We start from the raw sequence: 6,401 nt of genomic DNA on the forward strand, positions 1-6,401 counted from the left end.
ATCAGTCTCTTTCACACCATAGTATATGTCTCTCTCTCTGCGGATTTACCTCTGCTTGCTCTATTCATCATTCTTTAGCTTTTATCTTTTCTTCTGCATTTACGCAACAGGCTCCTTTGTAGTGGCCCGACTGCTAAGCCGTTCCCCTTCATTTGGGAAGCTATATAACGTGGTTATAGCTGCACCTGTTGCGTAACAATTAAAATGCGAGAACTTCGCGTCCAGAGTACAATGAGGCATATATAAGCAAGATGATTAAGTGAAACCAACTGGAGCTTGGGAACTCCGGTTAAAACCATTCTTCATTTTCTCCCTTGACTAGATTATGTTCGGTAGCCGCGTGTTTTATGGACAGGACCAACCTAACCGGCGACCTCGCGCTTAGCAGTCGAATGCCTAAGACTACCCTATGTCCCTATGTACTCGAAAATAGGTCGAACGAGAATATAGGTCGACCACTAAATAGGGTGCTTTCTCTCTCTCTTTCTTTTTTTTTTTTACAGCCAAGCTGTATATGGCTAGGTTCTGGAAAAAACTGCGTGCGTCTATCGAGCTGTGTAGATTGAGAATTTCGCCCCATACGTGGATCGATCCCGAAGATAGTGTAACACCGGGCCGACTCGCGGCGGAGATGAAGCAGGCTTCAAGCATTTCTTCGCCAACTTGCAACAATAAGTTTAACATCTTACGTCCAAATACAAACCGTGTCAGATATTAGGCTGATCAGAACAGATACTACGCTTTGACCCGCATCGGTTATGTCTGCGTTCAACCGCCCTCTCTTTGTCGGCGTTCCAAGTGCTCGTTGCGATACCGCAAACTTGGAACGTTTCACCGGAGTAACGGCCAGATTTCAGAAGGAGTTTGTGGGGAACCAATTTCGTGTGGCCTGTGTTGTGTGCGACCGCTTGGGGTTTTCGAGTGACCACACAACCATTACTGCACAGCGGGACGTCGACCAACGCACGATCGCCTTGGCTACGGTGAAATCGTGTGCTCTCAGAGTGTGGTGACGTACGTGTCTGTTCTACGAGCCGGGATTCGTTAGTAAAAGGTGTCGTGCCGCGTTTTACAACAATGCGTGGGTGTTTATTGTATATAGGTATGTATACCCCCCGGTGCCTCACCATCTTCGGAGGCTCAACATCGTGGAGCAGCGACTAGTCGCGCCTCGCCTTCCATTTATGGACACACGGCAATGGACAGTTCGCCATTAAGGGGCCCGCAGCCGACCTTCACAGAGGGGAATGATGCTGAATTTTTTAGCCACACCAAATGTTTAAATACTGCGTGAGGCGCATAGCACAATTATAACGCTTGATTAGATTCATTACTCCTACAAGAAATCAACATGCGTAATTGAATAATTAACATTATGCTCATTATGTTTAATTGATTACTTTACGACAAATATTTCAATCTGCTAATTATAGCCGGTGATTTTTCGAGGCGTATCTACTTGGAACAAATTTTCAGGACCACACCAGTTTCAAGGTATTAATTTTCAAACTGTCTGACGAAATGCATCGGCGTTCAAGGCACTTCTTTAAAAAAAGAAGACTGCTGTTTTATGCAATGAAGCACAAAAGTAGCTGGAACACCAATGCATTTCCTCAGGCACTTCAAAAACTAGTATATTGAAACTGGTACCGTCCAGAGAATCCGTACCAAGTGGATACGCCTTGAGATCTCTCTAGCTAAAATTCGTGGATTAGAATATCTGCCGTATAATAATCAGTTAAAAAGTTAATTAGCGTAATTATGTTCATTCCCACCGTAGACAGACAGACAGACAGACAGACAGACAGACAGACAGACAGACAGACAGACAGACAGACAGACAGACAGACAGACAGACAGACACAGACAGACAGACAGACAGACAGACAGACAGACAGACAGACAGACAGACAGACAGACAGACAGACAGACAGACAGACAGACAGACAGTGTACTAGTATAGTGTACTAGAATAATGTTCTAGTACACTATAAGCGTGAGAGCTCTTAGCTCAAAGCAGAAGAACCCATTCTCAGAATATTGGAATGCCAGCCAGCTGACTTGCTAAAGACGAAAGAACGGTCTCGTACAGTGACATGAAATTTTCTATTAGCGGATAATGCCGTGCCACAGTTACAGTCGCATAAATATTTTTATGATCGCGACCATTCCGCCTTTTCGTTAGGCGAATAGACTGTCTGGCAGGGGGATGCATGAAATTTGTTAGGGAAAACAGTTAGAAACATGCATAGATAGGAAATGAGATAGATAGACACCAGAAAGTGCTTGAATTATCCTAAGAATGCTGATCGCATTACATCAAGTCTTCGTCAACTCCGGGGGTTGAACTCGAGCCGCCGCAGCAATGTGCCTCCGCGAGCCGGACGCACTAACCGCCTCTTTGTCGCCTCACCTTGACACTCGAGAATTAGCCAGGGGTATTGCGGGTCACACAGACTCCGAGAGCGACAACGCCAGTGCACGCATTTCGGAGGCCACATTAGGCAATATTATAGCAGGCGAAGATGGCTTTGCCCGCATCGCAACGAATAAGGGCTCGTATTCGCAAAACCGCTTAGACTTGAATTGTTCGTAAGAGGAAATGGTAGCCGATCCCGACGCTGGACGCAACATTAGCGGGTGAGACCGGCTAATCTAAAAGAACACTTACGAACGAAAAGCTTTGTGAATTAGGCCCATTTCTTGAGTAGATGGCGCTGTCCGCTTTCACAGCATGTAACCGTCGCACTAAACAAGCTTAGAGGAATTTTAAGTCTGCAGATTCTTTTTTTATTATTATGCGTAGCAATAAAGCTATCAGGCGAACAATAGCTCATCTGTCGGCTTGTGTACGGAAAAAAAGAGAACAGGAATGGAGAGGAGGCCGACGCAGGTGAAAGGAGGTACCTGACGTCACGAGAGAGGAAGAGCGCTGCGGGGAGGGCAGCACAGGAGCAGCCGAAGCCTTCTAAATAGCAGACTTGTGCACTTTGCTTTATGACGTCATGCTAATTGTGCCGAAATTTGAACTGACAAGCCCGGCGCGACGAAAGCGGTGACGTCAAAATTTGCGCGGCTTACTCGGCAGCATCATCCCCCTTAGATTCAATGGCAGTCGGGCAAGGTAGCATTACGTCATGGGTCAAAGTGCAGAGGCTTTGTGCTATCTAGGAGACGTTGGTGCAGTGCGACTGGAGGGCAGACGAGGAAGCACGCGTTATACGTAACCTACTCCGGATGACGATGATTTATTGACATCCCCAGTAACAAATAGTAACCTAGCGTACTTAAACTAATCGGGTACGATATACAAGATTTTCAGTCTAGCATTTTGTCTACGTTTCCTTAATCATTTTGTTTTTATCTTTTCCTCAGGATTCAATATCTACCTTGTACTGTTGCCTAGCCTGCAACGAATCCAGTCCCATGAATGCCTTCCGTGCTTTTCTTCCCCGAAAACTCTAAACGTATCTTCCTGATCACATCCGCTGACTCGTTAATGCTCCTATCCGGGCGCAGGGTATAGAGTTGCGCCTCTAGAACGGAAGCATTAAAAGATACATAAATAGCGTGCTGCCTACCACAGCGTGCTAGAATGTGACTTGCCCAGTTGGCGCTCCGCCGCCAGTAGATACACCCAACTTCCGGGCAAGTCCAGACGCATGTCGCGCGTTCATAAAGTCGCGTTAGTGACTGTGTTCTGTGTGATGTATAGTTAAAGTCAGTGGTGGACGCCACACCTTCTACGAGTGGTACGGGGGATCCTGCACAAGAGCGGAAAAAATGCAGAGTGTACGCCACGAAGAGCGCTGCATCGTCTCATCATGCTGCGCAATGGGTACGGAACGCGTAAAAGGGGCGAAACATTGAAAAAACTGACGCTTTAGCATCACTGTCGCGTGAGTTCTATTGACGGCCCTGAAACTTGTATTTTAATTTTCCCAGTCTTGTCGTGGAGCGAAAAAGAAAAAGCGCCTGTATTTGACAGAAGCGCAGCCCCGTTTGACAGTAACAAGGAAACTGAACAGTCGAACCATGTACAACAAACCGCATGCGGTATAGCCGGTACCAGGCGGGAAATATTGGTTTTGAAACATGCATACTCCGCCTGAGTATACGTAGGAAAATGTGATACACATTTTGCAAGCCATATCCTTGTATAACTGTGGGCACGAAAGTGGGTTTGGCAGACGGTGTGCGTGTTGGCACACAAAATAATAATGTTAAGAACACTGCCGGCGAGAATGTGGACACGAAAAACAGAAGCCGTAGCCGCGGAAGCAAGCATATTACCATTTCCTTACGGTCTCGAGCCCCCCCCCCCCCCCCTCTCAATGGCTATAGACATGGGAGTTGGAGGAAACCGAAGCTGAAAAACCATCAAACCTTATCCGCCGTACTGAAAAGGAAACCGAGAAATAGAGTAAAGAATATGCGCGGGGGGGGGGGGGGGAGGGGGGAGGGGTGCGGACGCTGAGAGACGTAGGACGCCAAGAAGCCCTCGTCTAAGGCATCCAGTTTTTATGCGGCAAGTTTTACGCATAGTAGATGAGAATTGCACATTCCGGAATCTCAGAAGCTTGCAGTATAAAAACGAAGCTGAAAAAAAGAAAATGACGCGGGCCGGTCATTTACCATTTTACTGCAGACGGTATACTTTTTCGCCCAGATTTACCTCCCACGAATGTCATCCTCAAAATAAATAGGTAAGAGGAAGTGCGAAAGCAAGGATAAAAGATTAGGAAAAAACAGCCTTTAGATTTTGAGAGCATTCGCCATCGAAGGAAGCTGGAAAAGGTCCGCAAGCATGCCATTAATCACTTTGACAGAGAAAAAGAACATTCGCGACAGTGAAACCGAGAGCTTGATGAAATCTAGCCTGGTCGGGAATAATCATCATAACGAAAAACAAAACAAACGCCGAAGAAGGTGAATTACACACACACACACACACACACACACACACACACATATATATATATATTTATATATATATATATATATATATATATATATGTATATATATATATATATATATATATATATATATATATATATATGATGTTTCGTTACCCACACGAGAACCTTGTTCACAATGATTCATTAGGAACAAGTCTCCCATGAGCGGAACGTCAAATTCTAAAAAAAAATTTTTTTTTTCACCTTGGTGGGCGTCCGTTTCATGTTGCGGTATAGCGTCAACACTATTGGGCAAGAAATATTATAGATGTTAGTCCCAACGTTTATGGGTGGTATACGAGAATATACTACGTTTACGTACCACTCTACAGTTATATATGAAGTTGACCGACAGAAAATTTAGTCGGTAGTGCAGCCGGTTCAGCACTGCGCGTACATTTACGTACTTGTCCCACCCTTATTTGCTGGTCTCCAGTGAAATTTTAATAAGATCTCCAGAACACCTAATTCGCCAACAAAACAATAAGACGTGTTCCCTTTTCTCTTCGTCTTTTTATTTTTCTTATTCTTCTGCCCATCATCTTCTGTAGGATCCTTTCTTCCCCTTCGTCCCATTTCCTGCAGAGTAGCATGTAGGCGAATATATATACATCGACAAAACACTCTGCCTGCGAATGAAAAAAGCTTTCTCTCTTGCTTTCAATAAATCGAAAATCTTTAGCAATTTTTACGGCTCTCAAATCAGTTACTGTGACAGCAGTTACTCCACCTCCTACCCTCAATATTGTGCGGTACTGCCACAATGTTGTGCGCTCTTCATCTTCATGTATGTATAGGTTCCGCTGAGTGGAACACCTGTACATTGTGGATGTTCTTCCCGTAACGGCATTTTCACCCTGCTAATCGCTCTTACAAAATTATCGATCAGTGCTAAACGCGCCTCGCTGCGTTGGAACTTTCTCGAACGCTATCGCCGATTTTTATAGCAGAATAATCCTGGCAGAGTACACGCTCTAGGTGAATAGTAGTGAACATTCTAGAACGTACGAGATCACCGGCTATATTGCTGTAATCTACGACGAGTCGTGCCCGAAGAGCCGACGTGCTTTAGCCGCAGATGAGATTTCGACGATCGACAATCGTGCTTGCCACTTCGTTGTGCTCAGCGCCACTTGCATTTCTGGGAACAAGTTCTGCCAATGAAAAAAAGAAAAAGTTAACTTCTTTTATTCACGCCTTTGGCAGTGTTCCGTTCTTCGCCGTCATGGCAACGTGAAAATATTTGCAAAAATGTTCCTCTTACTTAAGTACAATTTGTGTGGAACAATGAGGTCGACCTTCTTACTATACTGCATATCAACCTAATGATGTTCCACATAAGTTTCACTAAGTGGAACATCTTAATCGCGTTCCACATAGGTCCCATCAGCTAAGTGGAACGTGTTTGCAAGAATATTCAGCTTACTCATAAATCCAAAGTC

General features: G+C 44.9%; 1 non-coding gene across 1 annotated transcript; it reads right to left on the reverse strand.

Annotated features, from left to right (window-relative positions):
• Nucleotides 1-577: 577 nt before the first annotated feature.
• Nucleotides 578-760, reverse strand: LOC126528662 (U2 spliceosomal RNA). Its single transcript, XR_007599073.1, has one exon. It is a non-coding gene; the product is annotated as a U2 spliceosomal RNA (small nuclear RNA).
• Nucleotides 761-6,401: the final 5,641 nt, after the last annotated feature.

This window comes from Dermacentor andersoni, chromosome 9, assembly GCF_023375885.2.
Source record: "Dermacentor andersoni chromosome 9, qqDerAnde1_hic_scaffold, whole genome shotgun sequence".
NCBI classification, from domain to species: Eukaryota; Metazoa; Arthropoda; class Arachnida; order Ixodida; family Ixodidae; genus Dermacentor; species Dermacentor andersoni.